Below are 13,361 nucleotides of genomic sequence, written 5' to 3'. Positions count from 1 at the left end.
GACAGGGTGGGAAAGTATATTGTGAGCAAACAAATACATGAAATGGCGTATTTTGGAAATTATAAGTGCCTGCTACAGTTAGGATGTAAAATGCCAAGTGTGGAAAACAGGAGTGTGGCTTAACGCAAGGTAAGATGAGTTTGACTTGGTCCATGGCATTAGGGACAGAAGAGAACAGGGCAGAATCAAGAAAAATTTATGTGGTGGGAGCGACAGGGGTGTGTGATTTCTTGGATGAAGAAGCTGAGAAGAAAGGAGCAATTGTGCATCTGATTGAGATGGATGGATGGTGCTGCTAGTAACAGAGACAAGATGGAAGACAGGAGGATGCCAAGTAGTCTGCTCTTGTGGGTTGGAGCAACTTTAGGTAGTTTGCTCTTGTGGAATATTTGCTTTTGTAGAATATTATTAACTAGAATATTCCAAGTGGAGATTATTTAGAGCTGGATATATGATTCTGGGCTGAGATATCCACTTTTTTGATTTTTCATTGTACTTTCTATGTTGAAATAATCTTGCATGATCTGGTCTTAAAAGCAGCATTGTAAAAGGATGGCAGGTTATCCATGGGAATAGTTTATTATCTTTCAGGCAAGTGGAACACGGTACCACTAAGAAAAGAAAATGAAAAAAACAAATGAAAAAAAAGTAAAGGTGGATCATAGAGGGAATCAATGGGAAAATTGATAAAATAGAAAAAATGGAGAATATGAGTAAGTAGGTTATGATTCAGTTAGAGAGTCGTATAGAGGGATAAATGGATGTTTTGGTGGGAAGCATTAGGGGTGATAGTTGATATACATTTTTTCTTCACATTATTTAGGGATAACTTCTTTAATACCTTTAAAATTTAAAGGGCACTATAGATTCTCTTGCTATAACCAAAAATAGCTAGGGTATGACACCTCAGCTCTACTAACTCAGGAATTCCCACCTGAGATGTTGAATGTGTAAAGTCATACATAATGTAGAGGCAATGAATCATGGGTTCATATGGTGATAAAAGAGTGGAGATTTGGGGGGAAGTTAGTGTCCAGTGGAAGTGGCACCCATGGCAGTGGGGTCTCCTGCATAAGTACTATCTTATCTAGAATATTCCAGTGACACAACCTTGGCTGAGACCTGTGGTCACCAGTCTTCATTCCTGACCATTTTTTTCATCACTTCTGTAAAATACCCATTGCCTTTCTACAAATTCCTTTGCTGTCTAAATTAACTGGAGTAAGAAAATTACCTGACCATAGCAGATAATACGTAAAGGAAAACACTATTTCATGTAAAAATCTTGGTACTGCTGAATTTCAAGATGATTTTTACTGTCAATAGCATATTTTAAAAACTAAACATTATAATAAAAGGCATTTGAAAATCTGTCTGCAGCTCAAAAAACTTAGCATCCTTTCAAACCAAAACCAAAATACTCAAAAAATTAAGATGAGAATGAGATTCACAACACTGATGAAATGTGATCTAAAGAGTAACCTTATGTTTTGTTGAGTAATTGTGCTTTCAGAGTCTAGTCCCCACTGTGCCCCCTGTGCTCACCAGAGAGGGACATGGTGGAAACATGATTCCAGACCCCTGTGCCCTTGGGATTAATCACCAACTTGTGTGATCCAGAAAGATGGAGAAAATAAAAGCAACCAATGATTTCCACCAGTCCACATGTTGGTATCTGTGTCTTTAATCTACAAATCCGATATATGTAGAAATTTTATTTTTCCTATTTCCAGTTCATAAAAATGAGCCCAAACCAATGTTTAAAACATTCAACCCTTACACTAAACCTCTCCTGCCAAGTGGTCTTGGAAATCTCAGTGCCATTTTTATCTGTCCATCAGCTGGAAAAGTGAATGGAAAAATCAAATTTTTTTTAAAGGAAGGAGGAAAAGGAAGTACAATCATCTTGGCAGAAATATACTATTTTAAATCTATCAATTCTCTATTCCAGTATGATAATCAAGACCACATATTTGCTTTCCATCCAAGAGGGGAGCAATTATTTCTATCTCTTAGAAGTCAAAATTCAAATACTTTATTGGACAAAGTTCAGGAGCTGTGCGTCCCACATATGGTCCATTTATATTAGCACATATGTGTCCAGGAGAAGCTTGGCTCACAAAGCAAAGAGCTATTTGCCCACTGGGCCTTTTTTGTGTGTAGGGTACATTTCTTACAGGGTCTCTAAGCTTCTTTGGTTCTATTTCTGCTGTATTCCATTCTCTATTCCACACAGTCTTGTCTTGAATATAATTATATGTATTATATAATGTAGTCTATCTTCAGTGAATTCTAACATGGTCTTAGAGTAAGCAGAAGTAACTACATAAAAGCATTAGGTCAAGGTATATAGCTCATGAGGTGGAAAGAAAAGGGCTACGCTTTCTTTTTTTTTTTTTTTTTTTTTATTCTTGGGGATTCATTGGGGGTACAATAAGCCAGGTTACACTGATTGCAATTGTTAGGTAAAGTCTCTCTTGCAATCATGTCTTAGGGCTACGCTTTCTAACTTAAGAGCCATGACAACCTTCATGAACCTAAAGACCAAAGGAGGATTAGAGAGTGTACATTCATTAGGGCCATGAAGGACACACTTCCCATCACCCTTCTCAGGTATCCTGGTGTAACCCATGTATGTGTAACCCAATACTCAACTATGAGAGAAGACCAGTCTTAACCAGATGAGCATACTGCAAAGTGTGCTTGGAGTAAATCACACTGTAGCTTAACTTTACACCTGGAAGGTTTCACGTTACATGACCACTTTGAACTAAAACTAGCCCAAACTCCCCCCAATTAAACTATGTCCAAACTTCAATTAAAACATTTATTTTATCACTTCTTGGCCTTTTGGGTAAGATCAAGTGAAAACATTTACATATAATAATAAAGCAGATAGAAATTTTACTAGGGACTGTAGAGAAATTATCTCAAAAGAAAGATGAAAGAATTTCAAGTACAAAAGAGCAGGTTTACTAGTTGTATTTTTTGAATAATGAATTAACGACAATAATTTCAAAACTAGAACTTCAGCTAAAACTCCTAAAACCAGATGAGCTACTTAAGGACAGTTAATCACCAAGATGTGGAAGCAACCTAAATGCCCATCAACCCAGGAATGGATTAAGAAACTGTGGTGTATGTCTACCGTGGAGTACTATTCAGCCATAAAAAAGATGGCAACTTTACATCTTTTATATTAACTTGGATGGAATTGAAACACATTCTTTTTATGTCTTGAAACACAAGATTGGAAGAACAATTATCTAATGTACTTGATACTAGTATGAGGCCAGTAGATGATCTAATACATGCTCACACAAGAGATAAACTCGATTCAGTTTAAGATGAGGGGAGAGGGAAGGAAAGAGGTGGGGAGAGGGAAGGAGGGAGGGGATTGATGTGCTCCCACCTAATGGGCACAATGTAAGGGTATATGGCATCCCTCCTGGGGTGGTACACAACTACAACAGGGACTCTACCTAACAAATGGTGAACATTGTAACCTAATTGTACCCTCAGTTTAACCTGCAATTAAAAAAATAAAGAATTTATACCCATAAAAAATAACAAATATACTTATCTATGTAGCAAAATAGAAGATCTGTAAGTAGAGGTGAAAATCCTACTGAGCCTGGTGATAGCTGGTTTTCCAGAACAGGGTTTCAGTTCAACTTTAAATTTATCTAAAGAAAACCTTAATCCTGATGTAAATTTAAATGTTACTCTGAAAAGAGACAGCTCTTTAGACACAGGAAACAACCTTACATAGAGAGTAAAAGATTCAAATCCCATAATTAGCCTAAAAGTGGCCACCAAGTAAGGAAGTGTTTAGCTCAACGCTAAGTAAATTAATACCAATAATTATTTTAACCTCTTATCTTAGTGGACCAACCAATTACTAGAGGTGATATTGTTAATAAAAGTAACAAGAATTATATTGTTCTAGCATTGGCTTGTATCAGATTGGATAACCAATGATAATTAACAACGTAAGAAGACTAAAACACTCAGTAGGTCACATAAACTAAATCTTCATCCAACACAGGCATGAGTTCCATAAAATATTTAAAAAGTAAAAGGAACTCAGCAAAAACAAACTCTACCTATCTACCAAAAAGTCCCCTTTGTCATCACTAGTATTAGAGGTACTGCCTGCCCAGTGTGCAAAGGTAGCGTAATCACTCATTTGCTAAGTGGGGAATTGACGAATGGCCACAGGAGGATTTAACTGTCTCTTAGTGAAATTGACCTCTCCAAGAAGAGATGGAGATACTAAAACAACATATAGAGCTTAAATCTTATTAATCCAAATAATATTGTAATTAACCTGACTCATTTAAGGGATGATTTTTCTGGACTAGAAATTTGGTTGGGGTGACCTCATAGCATAATGTAAACTCCTAGACTTTACCAGTCAAAGTGAAATATCACTTATTGACCCAATTAATTTGATCACTGGAAAAAGTCACTGTAGGGATGACAGTGCAATCCTATCCTGGAGTTCATATCAACAGTAGGGTTTATAATTTTGATTATCAGGCCATCCCAGTAGTGTCACTGCTATGGATGGTTCCTTTGTCCAATTGTTAAGGTCTTATGAGATCTGAATTCAGACCGGAACAATCCAGGTTAATTTCTATTTAAATTTCTCCCAGTATGAAAGGACAAGAGAAAGGGGGTCAACTCCAACACATGCCCTCAACCTACTAGATAAAATCTTAATCCAATAAATTACTTCACACCCTGCCGAAGAACAAGGCTTGTTAAAATGGCAGAGCCTAGTATGTTTAAAGGGCATACACTCCCCTGGCCTGCTTTAACGCTTTAATGCAGCTTCCCTCCAAATCCAAAAACTCCAGAAAGGCTTCCTCTTGTTCTGGACCTGGGGGTGGAGGAGCTGGGTGATCATGTGTGTTGCAATCACTTGCATAATTCTTCAGATTTCCATCACTCTTGATCACATGCTGTATCTAGCTCACCACTTTCTTCCTGTGCTCCCTGATGTACAACTTTGGGTAAAGTCCCCATGCCAGATACACTGGGTTCTCTTTTTCCCCAGTTGTACTGGGATGGCTCAGCTGAATGATCCTTCTGGTCTATCATCTTGCTCTACCCCTCATAACCTCCTTGTTGCTCAATAAATTTTTAAATGACTTTCTACTAATTTAATAATCTTCTATGAATAGCATGCAATATAGCACTAATAGCTAGGATAAATGCTAGGATACAGCTAGGATATAGTCAGAGATGGCCTTCATTTTTAACTACCAAAACTCATGACTATCAGATCAATATTCCTTGCAGAAGTACTTCTAAAATTAGGAGACTATGGCATAAAACAAATCACAATAATTCTTAACCCAGTACCAGAATTATAGCCTAACCCTTTCTTATATTATCCCTATGAGAAATAATCATAACAAGCTCCATTCGCTCATGACAAATAGTCTTAAAATCACCAATCACTTCCTCACCAGTAAGCAATATAGTCCTTGTCCTGTGGCAATTCTTATCCAAATGTCATGGAGTTTTTTAGGGCAACAGCCCTAATAGTTGCCCAAGGTCTCATATCATTGCCCAAGGCCTATTCTATTTTGGCTTGCAAACTCAAACAGCCAAACTATGCTGTTAGCACAGGGCCTGCAAATACTACTCCCTCTAACAGCGGCATGATGACTATTATCTAGCTTAACCTATTTAGCCTTCCTGCTTACCATTAATCTGATCAGAGAACTGTTAAAACTATGTGTTATTTTTATGGTCTAACTTGACTATCGTCCTGCTAGGTCTAAATATTAAGGACAGCCCTCTACTGTTTTTATGTACTAATCACAACGCAGCAAGGAAAATCCACATAGCGGATTTATGATGTTAAACATTCCTTCAAACAATAAAACTTTTTTCTTTTGGAGACAGAGTCTCACTCCATTGCCATGGGTAGAGTCCTGGGTAGAGTGCCATGGCGTCCCAGTTCACAGCAACCTCAAACTCTTGGGCTTAAGTCATCCCCTTGCTTCAGCCTCCTGAGTAGCTGAGACTACAGGTGCCCACCACAACACTTACTGCTCACACTGCTTTAGGGAGAGAGTGGCACCACTGATTTCTTGAAATATATCTACTGCTGGATCTCAGTCACATTATTTAGACAGATATGGGTTTTTCAGGGGAAGATTCAATTCTTTTTCTCATCAGAAAACAGGACAATATTCTGCCTCATGACCAGATTTGCTGTGAAGCTCTCTAAAAAGGGCACACATAAGAAACATGAGGAAGGAAAAGATATACAATAAGTCCTGGGCCTAAGAATGGATTAGGTACAAAGGCCAGTTGTGGGGACATATTCTCGCCACTTGGTGACTCTTCATAATAAGTCTGAGGAAATCGCCCAGGTTCTCAGATTCAAGAACAGCTTGGTAAGACCATTGAGCATGACCTTCAGACACCTGATACAGAAGAAGAAGCAAAGGTGAAAAAAATGTTAGTGATCCAATTGGCTGTGGCATTCGACCCTTAACACTGGCTTCAGTCTGCACAGGAAAGCGGGCACCCAACTAGTGGAGGCATTTCTCAGAATCCAGGATTATGGTTTTTTTTTTTGGCCGGGGCTGGGTTTGAACCCGCCACCTCCGGCATATGGGACTGGCGCCCTACCCGCTGAGCCACAGGCGCCTCCCAGAATCCAGGATTATGAGGGCACACAGAGGCAGAGTCCTTTGGGGACACCCTTTAGGCTTCCAGGTAGTCCTGGTTCAGAGGGTATAGGTAAAAATGTGGGGCCCACATAGGACAACAATGTGCTTTTACACCAAAATTGAAGAAAAATCAAAGAATATTCTTATTTTTAGGCAGGTCCCCCACTCCTAGTATGACACAGTGAATAAGGTGGTACAGTGGCTTTAAGACCCTTTTCATTCTAGGGATAACAGGGTAGAGTGGGTCTTAGTAAAGGCTCAACATCTGAGGCAAAGGTATAAAGGGCTGGTTAACCCCGGATGCTGATACAGAACTGGAGAGGGTGTGAAATGAGCTTGGGATACAGCAGTCTGTGTTACTGACAAAATAGGAATTTAGGCAAGGACAACAATTGGTCCAAAAAGTTGTCAGTTTGCTTGGCCCGCAGCACACTGGCTTGCAGAAAAGGCACTGCAGGAGTTGGAAGCACCTCTGGAGAAGCTAGAAGGGAGCCAGACTTGAGAAAGACACGTTCTGCTGGCTTTTATTCTAGTTTCTTTGACTCTGATGGTAAAGAAACTCTTTGACATGTATCATCACTAATATTCTCTAACATGCTTGGCTCAGGTTTTTTATTCAAGTGAAGATGTCCATGGAGATAGTCTTTGTCTTTTCATTCTTCTGTATCTATTCGCCACCTCTTTCTTTTCTATCACTTAACGTGTGATGGTTTTCTCTGGGCCCGTGGGTTGCTACTCTGGGAAGCTGACTGGCTGAGGACCTGGAGAGGGCCAGGAAGGCCTCTTTGTCTCTGTTCCAAATTTCATAGAGTAAGTAAGATTCTTCTAGAGCTTGCTTCTCTCTGTATTCTTCTATGGAAAGACTGAAATACAGAGTTACATTCTCCATTCTTGTAATCAAAATCCTCAACTCTTTCACAGCCAGGTTTGAGAGGGTGTCCTGATAAGATTTTTGTGCTCACTTATGGATTTGAGACCCTGAAGAATGACTAGAGAATCCATAATGTGTTATCCCCCGGACAGACATACACACACAGTAGGCTGCAGTGAGGAGGTAGTGCTGATGGGGCCTTTATTGGCCTGTTTGGAGTTTTGGCCCTATCTAATACATGTCAGAATGGTAAGCTTAGAACAGAATAAGACTGCCACTAACAATAGCAATAAGAATGGTTTTTATGCTACTTCAGATCATAGGTTACCTCTTTAGGGGTTGACAGTGTACTTAGTTCAAGGTTCCTTCTGGGAATTGACAAAACAGTCTTCAGAGAGCCCAGGCTCCTTAGCTAAAAGCCTCATAATCTGTTAAAAAGGACTCTAAAAAGGAAAAGTTAGCAGACATTGCAAGGGATCTATCGATATCTCCCATTCCCCCCAAAGTTGATGCTCTCTTGGAAGACCTTTCCACGTTAGGGGAAAAGCCTGCATTGTCCCACACGGTGTAAGGCTTGCTGATGCCCTCTCAGCTGAGGTGGTGGGTCACAGTGCAGGCATTTTTCTCTTCAGGGCCAAGCCAGTCTTCCATTATCTCAGTATTTCCATTCCTCTTTCTCTGTGGCTATCTTATTACAATGACAAGGTTATAAAATATGGAAGGAAGGAACATTTAGTTTCAGGAAAATGCTCCTCACCAAAGGCCTTGAGACAATCTTTTCAATATTTACATTTTTCTACAACTTTGCTTCATGCTCTGAGGAATGCAAGGCAACCCTGTCACACTTCACAGTGCCGTCCCTTACCACTAAAGACAGCTCATTACCTGGTTGTCAGGAATCATTTGTGGAAGTTTCCAATCTTGAAGTGCACTACAGGATGTGACTCTGGGAAGGTGGAAATCAGAATCTTGTCTCTATCCATCCCTCTTTAAGAGAACCAGGACTTCTGGTTCAGAGATCGTACCTAAAAACGGAATCGATTTTAAAATGTTACAGGAAATCTTATCACCAAAAATAAGAATAAAGAACAACCAGTGGGAAAAAAGCAAACATGGGAAAATGTTCAGCTACAGCAGATTTAGTATTAATGCAAATTAAAACAACCTAAAAGCATGGGTGTCCAACCTTTTTTCTTTTCTGTTGCACATTGGAAGAAGAATTACCTTGGGCCACACACTGAAAACACAAACACTAACCACAACCAATGAACACAAAAAAAGTCCATGCATACTTTTCATGACGTCTGACACCACAGATAAACAAAAGAGTCCTCAAATAATCTGCATACAGTCTATGGGCCCTCTGACTTAAAGTATCTTGTTTTATGCTGGGTAGAATGTGATGAAATCAGATCTAAAGTGTCAGGGTCTGGGGAAAGCTTTGCTAACAGAGTCTTCTAACTTGAACTACCACCACTGTCCTCCATCTCTGGTAGTTGGGAGATTACAGTAGTCCTCCTTATCCTTGGTTTTGTTTTCCATATTTTCCTCAGACTCCACTCTGAGTCTTAAGCTATTAGATAGAAGATTCTAATAATAAATAATTCATCAGTTTTATTGTGCACCATTCCAAGCAGTGTGATGAAATCTTGCACCATCCTGCTCCATCCTACCTGAAATGTGAATGATAACTTTGTCGAGCAGAGCCATCTCAGTTGTCAGATGGACTGTCATGGTATTGCAATGCTTGTTGGACATAAGACCCTTATTTTACTTAACAGTGGTTTCAAAGTGCAAAAGCAATGTTGCTGGTAATTTGGATATGCTAAAGAGAAGCCATAAAGTCCTTCCTTTAAGTGAAAAAGTGAAAGCTGTTAATAAGGAAAGAAAAAAATTACATGCTAAGTTATGGAAAAACGAATCTTCTACCTGTGAAATTGTGAAGAAGGAAAAAGAAATTCAGGGACTTCAAAGAGCTAATGTTATGGCTATAGTGTGTGATAAATTCTTAGGACAGAAAAGGCATTACACTGTGGGTGAATAACATGAATAGAAAACTTGTTCTAAGTGATCGCGCCAAGGTAACTTAATCTTAATTCAGTTAAACTTTATCATAGGTATGTATGTGTGGGAATAAAACAGTATATACAGGGTTTAGTACCATCCAAGGTTTCTGAAGTTTATGGTGGGGATCTTGGAATGTATCTCCCTCAGATAAGGGGACTACCATACCAATGATGGTGATGAGAGGAATTTCATGGACGTGGAGTGGGGTGAAGCCTGCTGTGTAAGAATGGAGCATTTCCATCAGACCCAGCAGGACCAAACAGCCTCTATAGGTTTTTACCCAGAAGTGTGATGTGAGGCAAATGGCGTTTTCAGTAACCCTGGCCTTGATGTGTTTGAGTGGAGAGGAGGAAATGAAAAGCAAAAACAAGATATGAAGGAACCTTTTAAAAGTCCTAGACCTTTCCAGGCTGAGGCTGGGGCCCTGGTTTAGATGGTGAAAGAGGCAGTGGAGGAGGGAGAATGCCTTTACCATCTTCCTAAACAATCCCTGGGTCTCCAGCTCTGACCTGCTCTTTGGTGGCCACGTATGTTTCAACTTTGTTGTTGACTCAGGTGAGCTTTGATAGTATGAATTCAGCACAACCCCAATTATTCCATTTTCTGCGGCTCAAACACCAGGTGCATCTGCTTTTAGGGTCTGTGCCTCAGGAAAACCTCCAGTGTGGGCTCTTCTCCTCTTCTCTGGAGGCCTCATTCAATTGTGCCATTGAAATTGTCATGCTGGGGCTACTCCCCACATGCACTCAGAACACACCCTGACACAACATTACTGTCGAGTTTCTAGGTTGTTTCTTGTAAACTTTCAGGTGCTTTCCCCCCTTAATTTGAATTTCAGGACTTAGGAGGAAGACCCCTGAGGAAATATTGCCAACAGCTACTATTTACTGTGCATTACAAGTTGCTAGATTTAACTATTCTAATCTTCCTAACTCTACGGCACAAGGTGATATTTATTGTTCCTGTTTTACAAATGCAAACACTGAGACTTAGGTGAAGTGACTTGTTCAAGGTCACACCCTAATCAGTGATAGAGTTGGGGACAGAAATCAAGGTGTGGCTGATTTTAAGTACTTAAAAAGAAAAACAATATCATAATGAAACAAAAAAAATAGTTGAACATCTACTGTATATCAAGTTCTGTATTAAGCACTTTATGTAACTTAATTCATCTCCTTGCAATAGACTCAAGAAATAATTTTTTTTTTGCATTTGTTAGGCAAAGACCCTCTTACAGTTGTGTCTTGCCCCCAAAAGAAATAGATAAAACTTTTATTCTATAGATAGGAAAACTAAAACCGAACCCTACTTCATGTATATTTTCTGATTTTTATAATATGCTTGGAGTTGAGGCTACTCCGTAATCCAGGCTTACAATGTTTTCTGAAGTGTTGTCTGAAGACAATCTTCAATGATCCCTGGAGCTAATGAATCATAATCTCTGGAGGAGGGACCCAGGTATCTGTATTTCTAAGTTGTCCCTGCTTGATCAGCTAGTGGTAAAGTTTCATGATCAAGAGCAGAAGCAAGCAAAGAGCCTGGTGGGCCAGGCTTGAAGTGTGCACCATGGTGCACTCACTACACTCCATTGGCCAAATCCTGCACAAGGCTGTCTCAGATTCAAGGGGAGGAAAAAATAGTTTCTATCTCTTGATGGAAGTGTCTGTCTGCAAAGTCATATTGCAAAGGCTGGAAGGAGGAGTATATTTTGTGGTCATTTTTTTCACTTTATTACCAGTGGGAATCCCACCAAGCAATGGGTTTGACAGTGTGCCCCTTATCCATTTACGGTAATACTATTTGATATACTGCCCTTTCCATGATACAAACTGTACTGGTGCACTTATTTTTATAGAAACAAAATAAAAGAGTAGATTTTGCTATTAGATGGGAAGAGAGTGTGAAAATCTTTAGTACCATAAAAGTTTCACTTCATTTCTCATGCCAAAGTATTAAAAACAACTTAAGAGATATATTTTGCATTTTTAAAACAAAAAGACAAGTGTTCCAAATTAGCTGTCATTTTTTTGTGATGACAAGTGGCTGTCAATAGTATGCCATCCACTAGCCATTTTTTAAAAATGTAAACACACTTAATCTATCCTTCAAGTATCAAGTGATCTTTACCAATGAATGAAAAAGTAATTGCTTTTCCAAAGAAACTCCTGCTTTCAACAAAGCATTTTGAAATTGAATGTTTGGAAATGTTTCAATTGTTACACCATTATATTGTCAAACAATAAAATGTGTCCCATACAAATTTTATTATACCTAAACTGTTAAAAAATTAAAAAATAAATTTTCTGTCTGTTTAAGACATCTTTCAGATAAGGAATTCTAGTGGGTTTTGAAATTCTTTGATATTATAGGTTGAGTATCTCTTATCCATAATGCTTGGGAACAGAAGTATTTTGGACTTTGGATTTTGGAATATTTGCATATATATAATGAAATACCTTGGGAATGAGATCACCCAAGCTTAAACACAAAAATCCTTTATGTTTCATATATAACTTATACACATATCCTGAAAGTAACTTTATACAATATTTTTAATAATTTATGCATAAAACAGAGTTTGTTCATGTCATAAAGCAAAGGTGTAACTATCTCAGCCACTCATGTGGACAACCTGTTGTTATTTGGTATTACCATCATTCTTGACTCCAAATTCATATGTTACTAAAAAGCAATCATTTTCTTATACTTCTTCACATATAAGTGCTTAAGAGTAAAAAATATGACGTATCATTTATACAGTGAAAAAAATATGTCCAGAGTAACTAAGCAGCACAATAGCTTCACGGGAACACCTGTATCAGCCATTAAAAGCTTGCTATACACTGTATTTTGTTTTAGGTGAGGAGAAACATCAGAAGCAGTTAAGGGACCAGGAAGTGGGTCCTCTAGGGATGAGAAGGCCTTCTGCTTGTGGCTTTTAAAAATATTTCTACCTTAGCCGGGCATTGCGCTGGGCACCTGTAGTCCCAGCTGCTCAGGAGGCTGAGGCAGGAGAATCGCGTAAGCCCAAGAGCTGGAGGTTGCTGTGAGTCCTGTGACATCATGGCACTCTACCGAGGGCAGTAAAATGAAACTCTGTCTCTACAATAAATAAATAAATAAATAAATAAATAATATATATATTTCCACCAGAGTCATCTGCCTCATTGACAATGGTTTTTGTCTTCGAACTTTCTCTTTGATTTTATAAGCTGACGCCATTTCTTATTCTATTAAGAATGCATATGCTGTAGTTCTTCAATAAGCCCATCACACGTTTTCATCATGGTACCTTTTAGGCACTTTTTCAGCCATGTTAACAGTGTCATCTTCATGGTTACTATTAGCACAGTCACCTTAACTCAGAGCCGTATTAATGATTGATTGTTAATCAATGAATGAGTAACTGGAGCTTCATAATCAGTGTTAAAACTTCTTCAGTGTCTAATTCTTTCAGCTTATGGATGGACTCTGAAAGTATATTTTTCACCTGAGTAAGGAGGTCAGACATCATGTGTTCTCATGTGACATGAGGAGTCCTTCAAAGTCACCACCCTGTTCACCATCATCACTGAACATAGTTGCAGGCCGGAGGTTGTGCTGGGCATGCGCAGCTGTGTGTGCAGTCAGCGGTTCTAGTACTGCCTACAGCATACACAGCTTCCTTCATGCTGAACTTTCTGAAAACCTTCCACATTCATGACACTGTTCAATGCTACTAGCATGCT

The sequence above is a fragment of the Nycticebus coucang genome, chromosome 1 (assembly GCF_027406575.1).
Source record: "Nycticebus coucang isolate mNycCou1 chromosome 1, mNycCou1.pri, whole genome shotgun sequence".
NCBI lineage: Eukaryota > Metazoa > Chordata > Mammalia > Primates > Lorisidae > Nycticebus > Nycticebus coucang.
This window is presented reverse-complemented; position numbering follows the sequence as displayed.